A 16,431-nucleotide genomic window follows, 5' to 3' on the forward strand; every position below is an offset into this window, starting at 1 on the left:
TTGGAGGAGCAGCAAAAGGCCATTCAAGCCTATACAATTGAGCACGATATAGGAGGTGGAATGCACCTGTCTCAAGCGCAGTGGAGAATGATTTCAACGTTGTGCAAGGTTCTGCTGCCCTTTGAACTTGCCACACGTGAAGTCAGTTCAGACACTGCCAGCCTGAGTCAGGTCATTCCCCTCATCAGGCTTTTGCAGAAGAAGCTGGAGACATTGAAGGAGGAGCTAAGACAGAGCGATTCCGCTAGGTATGTGGGACTTGTGGATGGAGCCCTTAATTCGCTTAACAAGGATTCACGGGTGGTCAATCTGTTGAAATCAGAGCACTACATTTTGGCCACCGTGCTCGATCCTAGATTTAAAACCTACCATGGATCTCTCTTTCCGGCAGATACAAGTCTGCTGGGGTTCAAAGACCTGCTGGTGAGAAAATTGTCAAGTCAAGCGGAACGCGACCTGTCAACATCTCCTCCTTCACATTCTCCCGCAACTGGGGGTGCGAGGAAAAGGCTCAGAATTCCGAGCCCACCCGCTGGCGGTGATGCAGGGCAGTCTGGAGCGACTGCTGATGCTGACATCTGGTCCTCCGGACTGAAGGACCTGCCAACGATTACGGACATGTCGTCTACTGGCACTGCATATGATTCTCTCCCCATTGAAAGAATGGTGGAGGATTATATGAGTGACCGCATCCAAGTAGGCACGTCAGACAGTCCGTACTTATACTGGCAGGAAAAAGAGGCAATTTGGAGGCTCTTGCACAAACTGGCTTTATTCTACCTCAGTTGCCCTCCCACAAGTGTGTACTCCGAAAGAGTGTTTAGTGCCGCCGCTCACCTTGTCAGCAATCGGCGTACGAGGTTACTTCCAGAAAATGTGGAGAAGATGATGTTCATTAAAATGAATTATAATCAATTCCCCGTGGAGACATTGACCAGCAGCAATTGCCTCCACAAAGTACACAGGGAGCTGAGATGGTGGATTCCAGTGGGGACGAATTGATAATCTGTGAGGAGGGGGATGTACACGGTGATATATCGGAGGATGATGATGAGGTGGACATCTTGCCTCTGTAGAGCCAGTTTGTGCAAGGAGAGATTAATTGCTTCTTTTTTGGTGGGGGTCCAAACCAACCCGTCATTTCAGTCACAGTCGTGTGGCAGACCCTGTCACTGAAATGATGGGTTGGTTAAAGTGTGCATGTCCTGTTTATACAACATAAGGGTGGGTGGGAGGGCCCAAGGACAATTCCATCTTGCACCTCTTTTTTCTTTAATTTTTCTTTGCGTCATGTGCTGTTTGGGGAGTATTTTTTTGAAGGGCCATCCTGCGTGACACTGCAGTGCCACTCCTAGATGGGCCAGGTGTTTGTGTCGGCCACTTGGGTCGCTTAGCTTACTCACACAGCTACCTCATTGCGCCTCTTTTTTTTCTTCTTTGCGTCATGTGCTGTTTGGGGAGTGTTTTTTGAAGGGCCATCCTGCGTGACACTGCAGTGCCACTCCTAGATGGGCCAGGTGTTTGTGTCGGCCACTAGGGTCGCTTAGCTTACTCACACAGCTACCTCATTGCGCCTCTTTTTTTCTTTGCGTCATGTGCTGTTTGGGGAGTAGTTTTTTGAAGGGCCAGCCTGCGTGACACTGCAGTGCCACTCCTAGATGGGCCAGGTGTTTGTGTCGGCCACTAGGGTCGCTTAGCTTACTCACACAGCTACCTCATTGCGCCTCTTTTTTTCTTTGCGTCATGTGCTGTTTGGGGGGTGTTTTTTGGAAGGGCCATCCTGCGTGACACTGCAGTGCCACTCCTAGATGGGCCAGGTGTTTGTGTCGGCCACTTGGGTCGTTGAGCTTAGTCACACAGCTACCTCATTGCGCCTCTTTTTTTCTTTGCATCATGTGCTGTTTGGGGAGTGTTTTTTGGAAGGGCCATCCTGCGTGACACTGCAATGCCACTCCTAGATGGGCCAGGTGTTTGTGTCGGCCACTTGGGTCGCTGAGCTTAGTCACACAGCTACCTCATTGCGCCTCTTTTTTTCTTTGTGTCATGTGCTGTTTGGGGAGTGTTTTTTGGAAGGGCCATCCTGCGTGACACTGCAGTGCCACTCCTAGATGGGCCAGGTGTTTGTGTCGGCCACTTGGGTCGTTGAGCTTAGTCACACAGCTACCTCATTGCGCCTCTTTTTTTCTTTGCATCATGTGCTGTTTGGGGAGTGTTTTTTGGAAGGGCCATCCTGCGTGACACTGCAGTGCCACTCCTAGATGGGCCAGGTGTTTGTGTCGGCCACTTGGGTCGCTTAGCTTAGTCATCCAGCGACCTCGGTGCAAATTTTAGGACTAAAAATAATATTGTGAGGTGTGAGGTGTTCAGAATAGACTGAAAATGAGTGGAAATTATGGTTTTTGAGGTTAATAATACTTTGGAATCAAAATGACCCCCAAATTCTATGATTTAAGCTGTTTTTTAGGGTTTTTTGAAAAAAACACCCGAATCCAAAACACACCCGAATCCGACAGAAAAAATTCGGTGAGGTTTTGCCAAAACGCGTTCGAACCCAAAACACGGCCGCGGAACCGAACCCAAAACCAAAACACAAAACCCGAAAAATTTCAAGTGCACATCCCTAATTTCCAGTCTATTCTGAACACCTCACACCTCACAATATTATTTTTAGTCCTAAAATTTGCACCGAGGTCGCTGGATGACTAAGCTAAGCGACCCAAGTGGCCGGCACAAACACCTGGCCCATCTAGGAGTGGCACTGCAGTGTCAGACAGGATGGCACTTAAAAACACTGGCCCCAAACAGCACATGATGCAAAGAAAAGAGAAAAAGAGGTGCACTGTGGTCGCTGGACGGCTAAGCTAAGCGACACAAACACCTCAATATCACAGGAATTATTTGTTCTAATCAATGGTATTATTGGTCCAAATCACTGGAAGAAAATGACAAAATCACTGGAATTATTTGGCAAGATCACTGTAATTAATAATTATAAATCACTGATATTAATTGGTAAAATCTCGCTATCACCTGCCTAGTGAAGTGGAATCTAGATGGGATTTTGTACCGGGGACACAATAACTTCATCAATTGTCTAAATTCCAATGCACTAATGGCGGAAAACGGGCGCATGTCTAACAGCGCACTGATTATACTGATCACTGATGATACTATGGAGAACTGACACTGAGCAGCAGAACAGCACTGGACTATTGTACTGTAGTATACTGGTCCCCACAATGCAGCAAAGATATTGAGCACTGATCCGGAGAATAGAACTGAGTCTGACACGGAGCTGCAAGATACAGCAATGGCCTACTGTACTGTACTACTATATACTGGTGGTCACCACAATGCTGCACTGTACTACTATATACTGGTCACAACAATGCAGCACAGATATGGATACTAGAAGTGACGACACAGAGCAGCAAGAAACAGCAATGGCCTACTGTACTGTACTACTACATACTGGTGGTCACCACAATGCTGCACTGTACTACTATATACTGGTCACAACAATGCAGCACAGATATGGATACTAGAAGTGACACGGAGCTGCAAGATACAGCAATGGCCTACTGTACTGTACAACTATATACTGTTGGTCACCAAAATGCTGCACTGTACTACTATATATACTGCTCACAACAATGCAGCACAGATATGGATACTTGCAGTGACATGGAGCTGCAAGATACAGCAATGGACTACTGTACTGTACAACTATATACTGTTGGTCACCAAAATGCTGCACTGTACTACTATATATACTGCTCACAACAATGCAGCACAGATATGGATACTTGCAGTGACATGGAGCTGCAAGATACAGCAATGGCCTACTGTACTGTACAACTATATACTGTTGGTCACCAAAATGCTGCACTGTACTACTATATATACTGCTCACAACAATGCAGCACAGATATGGATACTTGCAGTGACACAGAGCTGCAAGATACAGCAATGGCCTACTGTACTGTACAACTATATACTGTTGGTCACCAAAATGCTGCACTGTACTACTATACTGTATATACTGCTCACAACAATGCAGCACAGATATGGATACTTGCAGTGACATGGAGCTGCAAGATACAGCAATGGCCTACTGTACTGTACAACTATATACTGTTGGTCACCAAAATGCTGCACTGTACTACTATATATACTGCTCACAACAATGCAGCACAGATATGGATACTTGAAGTGACACGGAGCTGCAAGATACAGCAATGGCCTACTGTACTGTACAACTATATACTGTTAGTCACCAAAATGCTGCACTATACTACTGTATATACTGCTCACAATAATGCAGCACAGACATAGATACTTGCAGTGAAACTGAGCTGCAAGATACAGCAATGGCCTACTGTACTGTACAACTATATACTGTTAGTCACCAAAATGCTGCACTGTACTACTATATATACTGCTCACAACAATGCAGCACAGATATGGATACTTGCAGTGACACAGAGCTGCAAGATACAGCAATGGCCTACTGTACTGTACAAGTATATACTGTTGGTCACCAAAATGCTGCACTGTACTACTATATATACTGCTCACAACAATGCAGCACAGATATGGATACTTGAAGTGACACGGAGCTGCAAGATACAGCAAGGGCCTACTGTACTGTACAACTACATACTGTTGGTCACCAAAATGCTGCACTGTACTACTATATATACTGCTCACAACAATGCAGCACAGATATGGATACTTGAAGTGACACGGAGCTGCAAGATACAGCAATGGACTACTGTACTGTACTACTATACTGGTGGTCACCAAAATGCTGCACTGTACTACTATATAATATATATATATATATATATATATCTATATATCTATCTATCTATCTATATATATAGTATATACTGGTCACACAACAATGCAGCAGATATTGAGCACTGATGATCATCAGATACTGTCTAGAACTGAGTCTGACACAGAGCTGCAAGATACAGCAATGGCCTACTGTACTGTACTACTATAATTATATACTGGTGGTCCCCACAATGTAGCACACTGAGCACAGATATTTGCAGCACACTGAGCACAGATATGGAGCTTTTCAAGCAGAGAACATAGATATTTGCAGCACACTGAGCACAGATATGGAACTCTTCAGGCAGAGAACGTAGATATTTGCAGCACACTGAGCACAGATATTTGCAGCACACTGAGCACAGATATTTGCAGCACACTGAGCACAGAAACGGAGCTTTTCAGGGAGAGAACGTAGCCACGTCCTCTGCGTTCAATCTCCAATGCACGAGTGAAAATGGCGGCGACGCGCGGCTCTTTATATAGAATACGAATCTCGCGAGAATCCGACAGCGGGCTGATGACGTTCGGCCTTGTTCGGGTTAACCGAGCAAGGCGGGAAGATCCTAGGCTGCCTTGGACCCGTGTAAAATAGGTGAAGTTCGGGGGGGTTCGGATCTCAATGAACCGAACCCGCTCATCTCTAGTTCTGCTACATATCTTAAATCTTCTGTGTTGGCTGAAAAAAAAATTGCCATTACCTCTTGCACGATCTGTGGTTACTTTCTCATTACATGACTGTGAGTTGTCAGAGATGGCCACATTATTCAGGAATAAATACTCAGTTGGCCAACTGGGACGTAGTTATGTGACCGGCAGCCAGGACACCACCGGTCACCAGGGGCGGATCCAGAAGAAAATGATAGGGGGGGCACCATGGAAGGGGCAAATACATTTGCGTGCGGCTTCGTTGCATGTGAGGTGGCGCTTCTTATACAATGCCCACAGTTGTAGCGCTCATTATGCAATGTCCACTGTACTGGTAGTGCCCCTTATATAGACCCCATAGTAGTGGTGCCCCTTTTGCAATGCCCGTATTGCCCCCAGTAGTAATGTTGCCTGTAGTAATGCCCCCAGTCATTTAGCGCCCTAGTAGTTATGCCCCCAGTGGTAATGCCCCTGCAGTTATGACCCCAGAAGTTTACCCCCCCTTTAGTTTAGCCTCCCAGTGGTAATGCCCCCAGTAGTTTGCCTGCTTGTAGTTTAGCCGCTGTAGTTATGCCCCCCTTGTAGTTTAGCCCCCAGTAGTTATGCCCCCAGTAGTTTGGCCCCTGTAGTTATCCCCCAGTAGTTTGGCCCCTGTAGTTATGCCCCCAGTAGTTTGGCCCCCCTGTAGTTTAGCCCGTGTAGTTACGCCGCCAGTAGTAATGCCCTCCTGTAGTATGCCCCCAGTAGTTAGCCCCTTTGTAGTTGGCCCCCAGTAATAATGTCCCCCAGTAGTTTGCCCCCAGTAGATGCCCCCCAGTAATAATGTCCCCCAGTAGTTTGCCCCCAGTAGATGCCCCCCAGTAATAATGTCCCCCAGTAGTTTGCCCCCAGTAGATGCCCCCCAGTAATAATGCCCCCCAGTAGTAATGCCCCTTGTTGATGCCCCCCAGTAGTAATGCCCCCAGTAGATGCTCCCCCAGTAATAATGCCCCCAGTAGTAATGCCCCCCCACCCAGTAGTAATGTCCCTTGATGATGTCCCCAGTAGTAATGTCCCCCCCTAGTTTGCCCCCAGTAGATGCCCCCGCTGCACTGAGGTAGAGAAAAGAGAACATACTTACCAAGCCACGTCCCCGCTTCCAGACCGCTGCAGTACTCCTCCTCCTAGCGTCCTCTCCTCAGCACTATGAGAGAGACGTCATGACTGATGTCTCTCCCGTAGTGCACGCCGCACAGTGACAGCGCCGGAGGCAGGAGCTCAGTACTGAGCTCCTGCCTCCGGCTGCCGCTGTGCAGGGAGACGGGCGCCCGCTGGTAACACAATCTCAGCGGGCGCCCGTCATCTCCCTGTGCGGCGCCGGGGGGGGGGGCGACGAACGGACGGACGGGGGGGCGGAGGGACTGGGGACGGAGGCACAAACGACAGGGGGGGCACGGGCTTGAGTGCCCCCCCCCCCTGGATCCGCCACTGCCACCTACCTTACCTTAGCATTGTTGCAGACTAAATACATCCCAGAATAGCAATGGAATTCCCTGATGGCAATGACCTCTTCAGCAGGATAATGCACCCTGCCACACTGCAAAAACTGTCTAGGAATGGTTTGAGGAGTTGCAAGAAAGGTGTGTGGTCTCACAAGGAACAAGGAAGGGGCAAGGCTACACAATAGTACCCCCAATTCAAATTACGCCACACAGTAGCACAGTCTCATTCACATTACTCCACACGTAGTGCCTGTGATTCATATTACACTGCATGTATTGCCCCTGATTCATATCACACCACATGGTAGCTGATACCCTCGCTGAGCTTTGCCTACATAAGAACACCCACGTTAGAGCCCAATTTATTCACAAGTGGACATTCACATGAAATGTGTACAACTGTGCATCGCCCATACCTTAATACACTTGGTCAATGGCTTCACTACGGGGTTGCGAGCTGCTCCCGTGTGTCACCTGCCAAGGGCTGACACCAAAATGCTGGCTCCTCTTCAGTGATAGTGTAATATTATGTGCAGCACTCGGCTCCTGTCAAAGTGTAGGAGCCAGAGCTGCAGACAATACAGTCTCCGTATGCAGCCCAGCATCTCCTGAACCCCCAGAGTGATGCAAATGAGAGATGGCCCATGAGACCACGCCCCCTTCCCTACAAAGCCACTCCCCCTTTTACATGGCAAGTGCCTATGGTACATGTATGGAGCCTACAAACCACATCGGGTGTCACCATGGTAAGTGATGCCCCTGCACTTGGTTATGGAGTTTGCACAAAAACACAAAGATGTGCTCCATAAACAGATTCACATTTAATTCTGCATCAGGCCCATCATTTTTCAAAATGTACTCTTCACTAGGGAACTAAAATACAAGGCAGATGAGCTCCAGACAACACATGAACCTATTCTATAACAGCTCAGGCAGCAAGCAGGATTCAGAAACTCACTCTTTATATCAGAGTTTGCAAAACATCATTCTGGATACAGAAAGGAAAAAACAGGGAAAATGAGCAAGACTGAAAGGTAATGCCCGAGACTGAAAATTTGAACATATAAAGGAAACAGATGAGAAACAGATTTAGCAGCTAGTAACCAGATGAGATGAATTAACAGGGGCATTGATTTTAGGTGAAAAGCAGAATCTGCATGTATCAAAGTAACAAAGTACTGTAGCACAGTGTCCCCTGCAGGGGAATTGTAGTGCTGCACGAGTTTGTTACAGTAACACAGTGTCAATGGGGGTCTATTCATTAAGCAGTGAAATGTGTGGAGAAGTGAGCCAGTAACATTTATAATTTGCATACGATAAAATTATACAGAGCAGCTGATTGGTTGCCATGGGCAACTTCTCCACTATTTCACAAAGAGCAAGTCATGCCTAACAGCTGTGGTGTATTTTGTCACATTCATCATGTCAACATTCATAATGTCAACATTAGAATGTTGACATGTTTGTGTTTGGCATGTCGACATTCATTGACAAAACAATCCTGGGTGGTCTCGCGGTGACTTACCTGGTGTGGCGAGTCCGGCAACTCCAGCGGTATCTATCTTGTTTGGTGGTGATGACTTCCAGCAGATTCTACTTTACTTTTGGTGGTATTGCTAATCCTAACCCCTAACCAGCAACGAACCTGGGCCAAGAACCGGCATTTAATGACTTACTCCTACAATGCGATCCAAACAGTCTTATCGGGTCCGGAGCTGACGTCACCCACCCACTCTGAAAACGCTTGGCCACGCCTGCGTTTTTACAGACTCTCCCTGAAAACGGCCAGTTACCACCCACAAACGTCCTCTTCCTCTCAATCATCTTGTGAACAGCCGTGCAATAGAAATTTTCGCACCATCCTGTCGCTGTTTGGTGACGCGCGTGCGCATTGTGGTGCATATGCACAGTGCTTAAAGTGGTCCTAGAGAGGTGGTGGAACTCACCCCCCTCCCCAAGAAGAAAAAGAAGTAAAGCTATTGCACGGCGCCGTAGGCGCGCGCCGCCAGAAAAGGGGATGTGTCCTCAAAAAGGGGCGCGTTCACACAATAGTAACAATGCCCACAGTAGTAGCACCCCATAATACACATAATGCCCACAGCAGTAGCGCCCCTTATACAATGCCCACAGTTGTAGTGCTCCCTATGCAATGTCCACTTTACTGGTAGTGCCCCTTATATAGAACCCATAGTAGTGGTGCCCCTTATGCAATGCCCACAATAGTAGTGCCCCTTATGTCCCTAGCAGTGATGCCCCTTATGAAGTGCCCCCTTTACAATGCCCTCATTAGTAGTGCCCCCAGTAGTAATGCACTTAATGGTAATGCCCCCAGTAGTAATGTTGCCTGTAGTAATGCCCCCAGTCATTTAGCCCCAGTAGTTATGCCCCCTGTGGTAATGCCCCTGCAGTTATGACCCCAGTAGTTTAGCCCCTATGTAGTTTGCCCATTAGTAATGCCCCCAGTAGTTTGACCACTTGTAGTTCAGCCCCTGTAGTTATGCCCCCTTTTAGTTTGCCCCCTTTAAGTTTAGCCCCCAGTAGTTTAACCCTTGTAGTTATGCCCCCCTGTAGTTTGCCCCAAGTAGTAATACCCCTGTAGTTATACCCCCAGTAGTAATGCCCTCCTGTAGTTTGCCCCCAAGTAGTAATGTCCCCAGTAGTTTAACCCCTGTAGTTATGCCCCCAGTAGTTTAGCCACCCTGTAGTAATGCCCTACTGTAGTTTGCCCCCTGTAGTAATGCCTTCAGTAGTTAGCCCCCATGTAGTTTAGCCCCCAGTAGTAATGCCCCACTGTAGTTTGCCCCCAGTAGTAATGCCCTCCTGTAGTTTGCCCCCAGTAGTAATGCCCTCCTGTAGTAATGCCCCCAGTAGTAAGCACCTGTTAGTAATGCCCCCAGTAGTAATGCCCCCGTTTGTAATGCCCCCAAGAGTAATGCCCCCGTTACTAATGCCTTCAGTAGTTAGCCCCCATGTAGTTTATCCCCCAGTAGTAATGCCCCACTGTAGTTTGCCCCCAAGTAGTAATGCCCTGTAGTTATACCCCCAGTAGTAATGCCCTCCTGTAGTTTGCCCCCATTAGTAATTTCCCCAGTAGTATGCCCACAATAGTAATGCCCCCCCCCCCAGTAGTAATGCCCCCAGTAGTTTGCCCACAATAGTAATGCCCACCCCCCCAGTAGTAATGCCCCCAGTAGTTTGCCCACAATAGTAATGCCCCCCCAGTAGTAATGCCCCCAGTAGTTTGCCTACAGTAGTAATGCCCCCCTTCCCGTAGTAATGCCCCCCACCCAGTAGTTGGCCCCCAGCAGTTAGCCCCCGTTAGTAATGCCCCCAGTAGCTTGCTAACAGTAGTAAAAGCCCCCAGTAGTAATGCTCCCCCCCCCCAATGGAAGCGCCGCTACACATAGGGAAAAAAATAAAATAAAAATCACCATACTCACTGATCCCCGCTCCCAGGCCGCTGCAGTCCTTCCTTCCGGCACCCGCTCCTCAGCACTATGAGATGTCTCTCCCATAGCGCACAGTGACAGAGCCGGAAGCCGGAGCTCAGTACTGAGCTCCTGCCTCCGGCTACCGCCGGGCGCCCGCTGGTAACGCAATCCCAGCGGGCGCCCGGCATCTTTCAGCAGCGGCGGCACACAGCGGGTTAGGTGAGCCGGAGGAGGCGGAACTGCGTTCCGTCTCCAAGTGGAACTGACGGAACGCAGTTCCGCCCCGTTCCGGCTCACTTCAACCCCTGCATATGCATGCTCAATAGTTCGATAATCGCCCGCTGTGCGAAAATGGGCGATTGGACCACTTGTGTAATATATAATAATAACAACAACAACAACAACAACACACTTGGAGATACCAGATGACTTTGGAATTCTAAATTACAGACACAGAGGTTGCAAATGCATAAAAATATATAGTTCAACATTCTTAAAATGCTCCATATGGATTATCTGTCTACACACTGGATTGCATCAGATGAAGAAAGGAAGAAGGGTTTAGGTAAGTATTTAGTAAGGAGAAAACATTTATTTCTAAAATATGGAGGCCATAATATTTTCTTGATTACATTAACTATGGGGTCTATTTACTAATCATTTGATGGAGATAAAGTCACTGGAGATAAAGTACCAGCCAACCAGCTCCTAACTATCATTTTTCAAACCCAGCCTGTAACATGGTAGTTAGGAGCTGATTGGCTGATACTTTATCTCCATCCACTTTATCTCCATCCGAGGCTTAGTAAATAGACTTCTTGATGTCCTATTTTATACGAGGGGTACTAATATTTATTTAGAAAACTTATGGGACACTTATCTTTATTTTAATAACATGGCATTCCATTTATTTAAAAATCGTATAGGGGTGCTACGTTTCTCTGAAACACTTATGGTAGCACTGCTAGTTTTCTACATTAGGACATAGGCAATGCTTATATTGAAGTCCATGCTCTGAATTATGGGATTACAAGTGCAGGTCTGCATTAGGGACCTTATTGAGAGATGAATGCAGATTGCTGCATACGCAGCCAGATCTGCGTCTATCTCCTCACATATGTTGCTATGTGGTCCACAAATGATTAGTTAAGCCCCTGATAGACAAGATAACTCAAACAGTATAAGTGTGCACTCCTAACGTTTGATGGCCACAAGCAGAAAATTGGGGGGAGGGGGGCTACTGCTGGATGGAGAAGGGACAATAGGGAGGAGAGTGGTGGTGGTAAATGGAAGGGCGCCATATCACAATCTTGCCCCATACACCATCATTATTTACTATAGCTCTGAAAATGAGGGTGTAAAACATAGAAATACTGTAAAACAGTGCATAACAGAACTTGAATATAACATTTGCAGATGTTGGGAAATGATCAGTAGTTAAGATGCAATGTCTGTAATTTAATAGCATACTGTAGCTGCCACTTCTGTGGGTCTTTTCCATCAGAATGTGGTCATTGTGTATATTTTATTCATAGATACGTATGGTAATGCACACAGGACAATGATGTCATTCAGAAAACATTCCAGAAAACAAAGTAACAATGTAACTTTTCCCTATGCAGCCCTAAGGCCTCTTACACATGTTCATTTGAAGTATCTTATACCCCTTTCACACAGAAAATGAAATTACCGGGCGGCACAGTTCTACCCGGTAATTTGCCGATAAACACAGGTCCTTTTTCTGTGTGAAAGGGTCAACCCAGGTTGAAATTCCCGGGTCTTTGACCCAGGAATTTACCAGGGTTGGAGACCCGGGAATTTCTACCCAGGTTAACCCTTTCACACACACAAAATACCTGTGTTGATATGCAAATTACGTGGTAGAAATTCTTGTCTCAGTCATTTGTTTCTCTGTGTGAAAGGGGGGTCAGACAGAGCCCGGCAACACGACCCGGCACTGAAATGCTGGGTAATTGCTGGGATTTCTGTCTGAAAAAGATATTAATTGTGTTCTTAAAGCCTAATAAATGCACTCTGACACTGACAGATCAAACAATACTGTACTCATAGACATATGGTGGGTACACGCAGGGGCCTCCGTCGCGGGCCCCTCCTCTTTACTACAGTAGACTCTGGCATACTGCCAAAGTGTATTGTGCATGCGCAAGTCTCCGGGAACATGGCGCTCACGCTTTGTTTTCAGGGATATCTCCAGTGCGCATGTGCAAATCACACAGAAATGGGCGCGCCGGTCATTTTCGGAGTGATTTCTGTCCGCAGTGCAGGGCTGCAGTCGCGGGACTCCGGAGGGGTAAGTATAATATATGGGTGCAGTGTGTGCGGTATGGGCCCCCCTGGACCCAGGGGCCTGTGTACACCACACACTGCACCCATTATAGAAACGCCAATGGGTACACATTAGTAGATTATTTTAAATGATATGCACAATATAGATAACATTAACAATATTTTCGTGCATATTGTCGAATGTGTACGCACTATATCGTTACCGATGCACGCTCCCGCACGTCGTTAACGACCCCCTCTGCTGCCCGTGCATGCAGTAAAATTTGGACTACTGTATGTCATTCGCTAGGTGACGTCACTGAACGATATTGTTAGCGATATCGGGGGTCACTCTGACCCGATCGCACGCTGCAGTTTATCGCAACAGTGCGATCGGGTCAGTACTGTGCATGCCCCGGCGCCGCAGTGCGCCGGCGCATGTCAGACAGCCGAAGGCCGTCGTTGCCTAGCGATCGCCTTTGCCTGATTGACAGGCAGAGGCGGTCGCTGGGCGGGAGGGGGCTGGACGGCGGCGTTAAGCCGCCGTTTAGGGGGCGTGGTCCGGCCAAAGCAGGCGTGGCTGGACCATTGGGGGGGGGGGCGGGCCGTGGCGGCTGCGTGACGTCACACACAGCCAGTGCGACCCAGGCAGCGAAGAGGTTCTCCCAGCCAGCCGCAGGAGCTACGCTGGCCGGGAGTTACTCCTCAAATGCAACGCTGTGTGATGCTTTTGCATTTCTGCAGAAGGGGGGGGGGGCGGCACTGACATGCGGGGCGGACTAGCCCTGTGCTGGGCGTACCCCCGCATGTCTGAGTGCCTGATCGTAGCTGTACTAAATTTAGCACAGCTACGATCAACTCGGAATGACCCCCATCGTTCAGTGTGTACACTTAGTATCGGCTGCCCGACAGGGTAGGGAAAACATTAGACAATATCGCTCTTGGAGCGCATCATCTAATGTGTAGGCACCTATACACTTTCTGATAAGCGTTCACTTCACTTTGCTCTAGCATTAATGTGTAGTAGTATGCAATGGTGTCTATGGTAACACTTACAGTACACTATGCTGCAGAGAGACCAAGAGATGTCTCTACTTTTTGTAAAAACGAGGACAAACTGCACTGCTTGGTCTGTGCTTTTAGCTATCAATGTTTTTCAGTACCCCTGTTTTTCAGTTTCTTAGACGATGCATGACATCTCAAATCAACATGTGCGCTTTACACATCTTCCCCAGTTAAGTGATATGCTAGGTATCTGTACGGCTGTGAGAGAACTAAGTTTCCTAGCTGCCAACATGTCTGTCCCATAGTGCAGGTGTATATGTTGATGCCTTAGGCAAGACTATCCATACCTTCCCCAATGATCTCATAAGGCCTTTCACCACAGATGGTTCCAATTTAAGGCCAACACTAAGAAGTGGAGCTGTATTGAGTTTCTACCCTGAAACCAACAAACCTCTCTTGAACATTGGGCTTGAATGAAACATATTTGTCCCCTTTTTCACAGGGCAGAGGAGGGGCTCTTGCAGCCACTGAAGGAAGGAAATCATTATTGCACGTTACAGAAGTAGGTCATGTGCTACAGCTGCTGATAGTTTAAGAGGAAGAAACATGGGACCTCAGACGTGGAACATGACTCCTTGAAAATATTTGAGATCGACCCAAAAAAAACTTCCTCAGAGGCTTGTTTAATAAGCATTATCTGTAATAGTCTCAATGTGTTCTTACGTTTCCTGAAGAGTTTGCACCTTCTTCCCACAGCTAACAAGCCCCTGTAATGGAAGACAGAACAATTTAATGAAGGAGATTTAATAGTTTGTGTTAAAGCTAAATGGTCCATTAGGAGCTGTCATTTTAATAAACAATGAAGATACATCAACGAATGCAGAGACATCCAGGATTTTTTCTTTTTTTTGCTAACTGTAATGTTATGTTGGATGCGCCTGACAGACACCGAAATAGCTCATTAAAGTTTGTGTCTTTACATCCAGACGTTTGTGAACGGTCCAAACAATAAGCAATATATAAAAATGCTTAGACATAAAAGTGCGGTTATTAAAAGGAAAAAAACACGGAGCTATTCCAGAGAATGAGGCAAATGAACGCTGACTTTTCTAATAAATGACAGCTTTGTATTTAGAAACCTCAAGTTCTTTGTCTGAGGCATTAGCAGCTGAGGAGGCCAGTATCTGACTGCATCACTGCACCCTCCAGCAGAATGGAAACAGAGATTGCCGTGCACTCATTTACTGCCAGCACAAGTCACACACATGAAATGATTTGATAAACTTTCTGACTAGAAATAGTGGCCCTCATTCCGAGTTGTTCGCTCGTTAGCTGCGTTTAGCAGCATTGCACACGCTAGGCCGCCGCCCTCTGGGAGTGTATCTTAGCATAGCAGAATTGCAAACGAAAGATTAGCAGAGTTGCGAATAAATAATTCTTAGCAGTTTCTGAGTAGCTCGAGACTTACTCCTACACTGCGATCAGCTCAGCCCGTTTCGTTCCTGGTTTGACGTCACAAACACGCCCTGCGTTCGCCCAGCCACTCCCCCGTTTCTCCAGACACTCCTGCGTTTTATCCTGGCACGCCTGCGTTTTTCCGCAGACTCCCAGAAAACGGTCAGTTTCCGCCCAGAAACACCCACTTCCTGTCAATCACACTCCGATCACTTCAACGATGAAAATTCTTCGTTCATACGTGAGTAAATCTACTAAGTTTTGTGCTAAAATACTTAGCGCATGCGCGCTGTGTACCATGCGCATGCGCATTTTTGCCTTAATCGCTCCGTTGTGAAAATCGGCAACGAGCGAACAACTCGGAATGACCCCCAGTGTCATCTTTCTGTTTTCTTAGGTAAATACTGTACTTCAGGTCTGTTAATCCCAATAGGCGTAGCAAATTACTTATATGGAATCTCATTGACTTACTGTAGTGTTCTATCCCAGACCATATAGTACAGGTTGCAGAAGTAGGTAGAGCCTGGTGGTGTAGTGCTTAAATAAAGAGAGATTGAGTGCATACAACAGATGCTGTTTGCCCATATCATATTAAGGAACCTATTTATGAAGTAATGTTTGTTGCGGGACACCTGTTTCAGGGAGGGGGGTGGTACTGGCAAATACTAAGTATATGGGACTACAAAGATATTATGTTTTCAATCTCAAAATCATAGGTTTCTATGGTGGCTGCCTAATTGCAGAATTTACCAAGCATTCTAAGCTTAGCTCCTGTAGCTATCTCCAGGGCCATAACTATGTGAGTGCCAGCGGTGCCTGGCACACAGCGCATATGCACTGTGGGCACAGTACCGCCGGCAACACCGCAGTTCCGTGTCGCAATGCATGTCTGTCTGCGGGGTACAGCCAGGCAGCGCTGACTGGTGAGCGCACTCACTGCTCCTCTTCCCAGTTCTCACTCCTTCCCTCTGGCCCCTACCAACTGATCAGCGGAGGTTACAGTGAGCCACGGTCAGCAATGCCCGATCCCACCCCAGCAGCTGGCGTATACAGTGTAGCCTGGCTCTGACTCCCCCCCTGAACAGAGACACAGTGAGCTGCCGCGGGCAGCAATGCCCGATTCCACCACCCGCCCTTACCATGCAGCCTGAGCATTTCCCCCCTGTAGTTTACAGTTCAGCCCGACAGGGGATGCGGCTTCTATGGGGCCTGGGCTGTTTCCAGGTCCTGCCGCTCCCCTGCACCCAGACACCTGTAGTCTAGTGTCTTCCAGCACTGGACTC

At 47.5% G+C, this 16,431-nt stretch overlaps 1 long non-coding RNA gene across 1 annotated transcript in view; it reads left to right on the top strand.

The window, feature by feature from the left end:
- Positions 1-14,571, top strand: part of LOC135050835 (uncharacterized) — a 59,981-nt gene extending 45,410 nt beyond the window's left edge. The window contains exon 2 of the long non-coding RNA XR_010241862.1: positions 14,196-14,571. This is a non-coding gene — a long non-coding RNA (uncharacterized LOC135050835). The remainder of the gene's footprint in view (positions 1-14,195) is intronic.
- Positions 14,572-16,431: the final 1,860 nt, after the last annotated feature.

Source organism: Pseudophryne corroboree, chromosome 2 (assembly GCF_028390025.1).
Source record: "Pseudophryne corroboree isolate aPseCor3 chromosome 2, aPseCor3.hap2, whole genome shotgun sequence".
Classification (NCBI taxonomy): Eukaryota; Metazoa; Chordata; class Amphibia; order Anura; family Myobatrachidae; genus Pseudophryne; species Pseudophryne corroboree.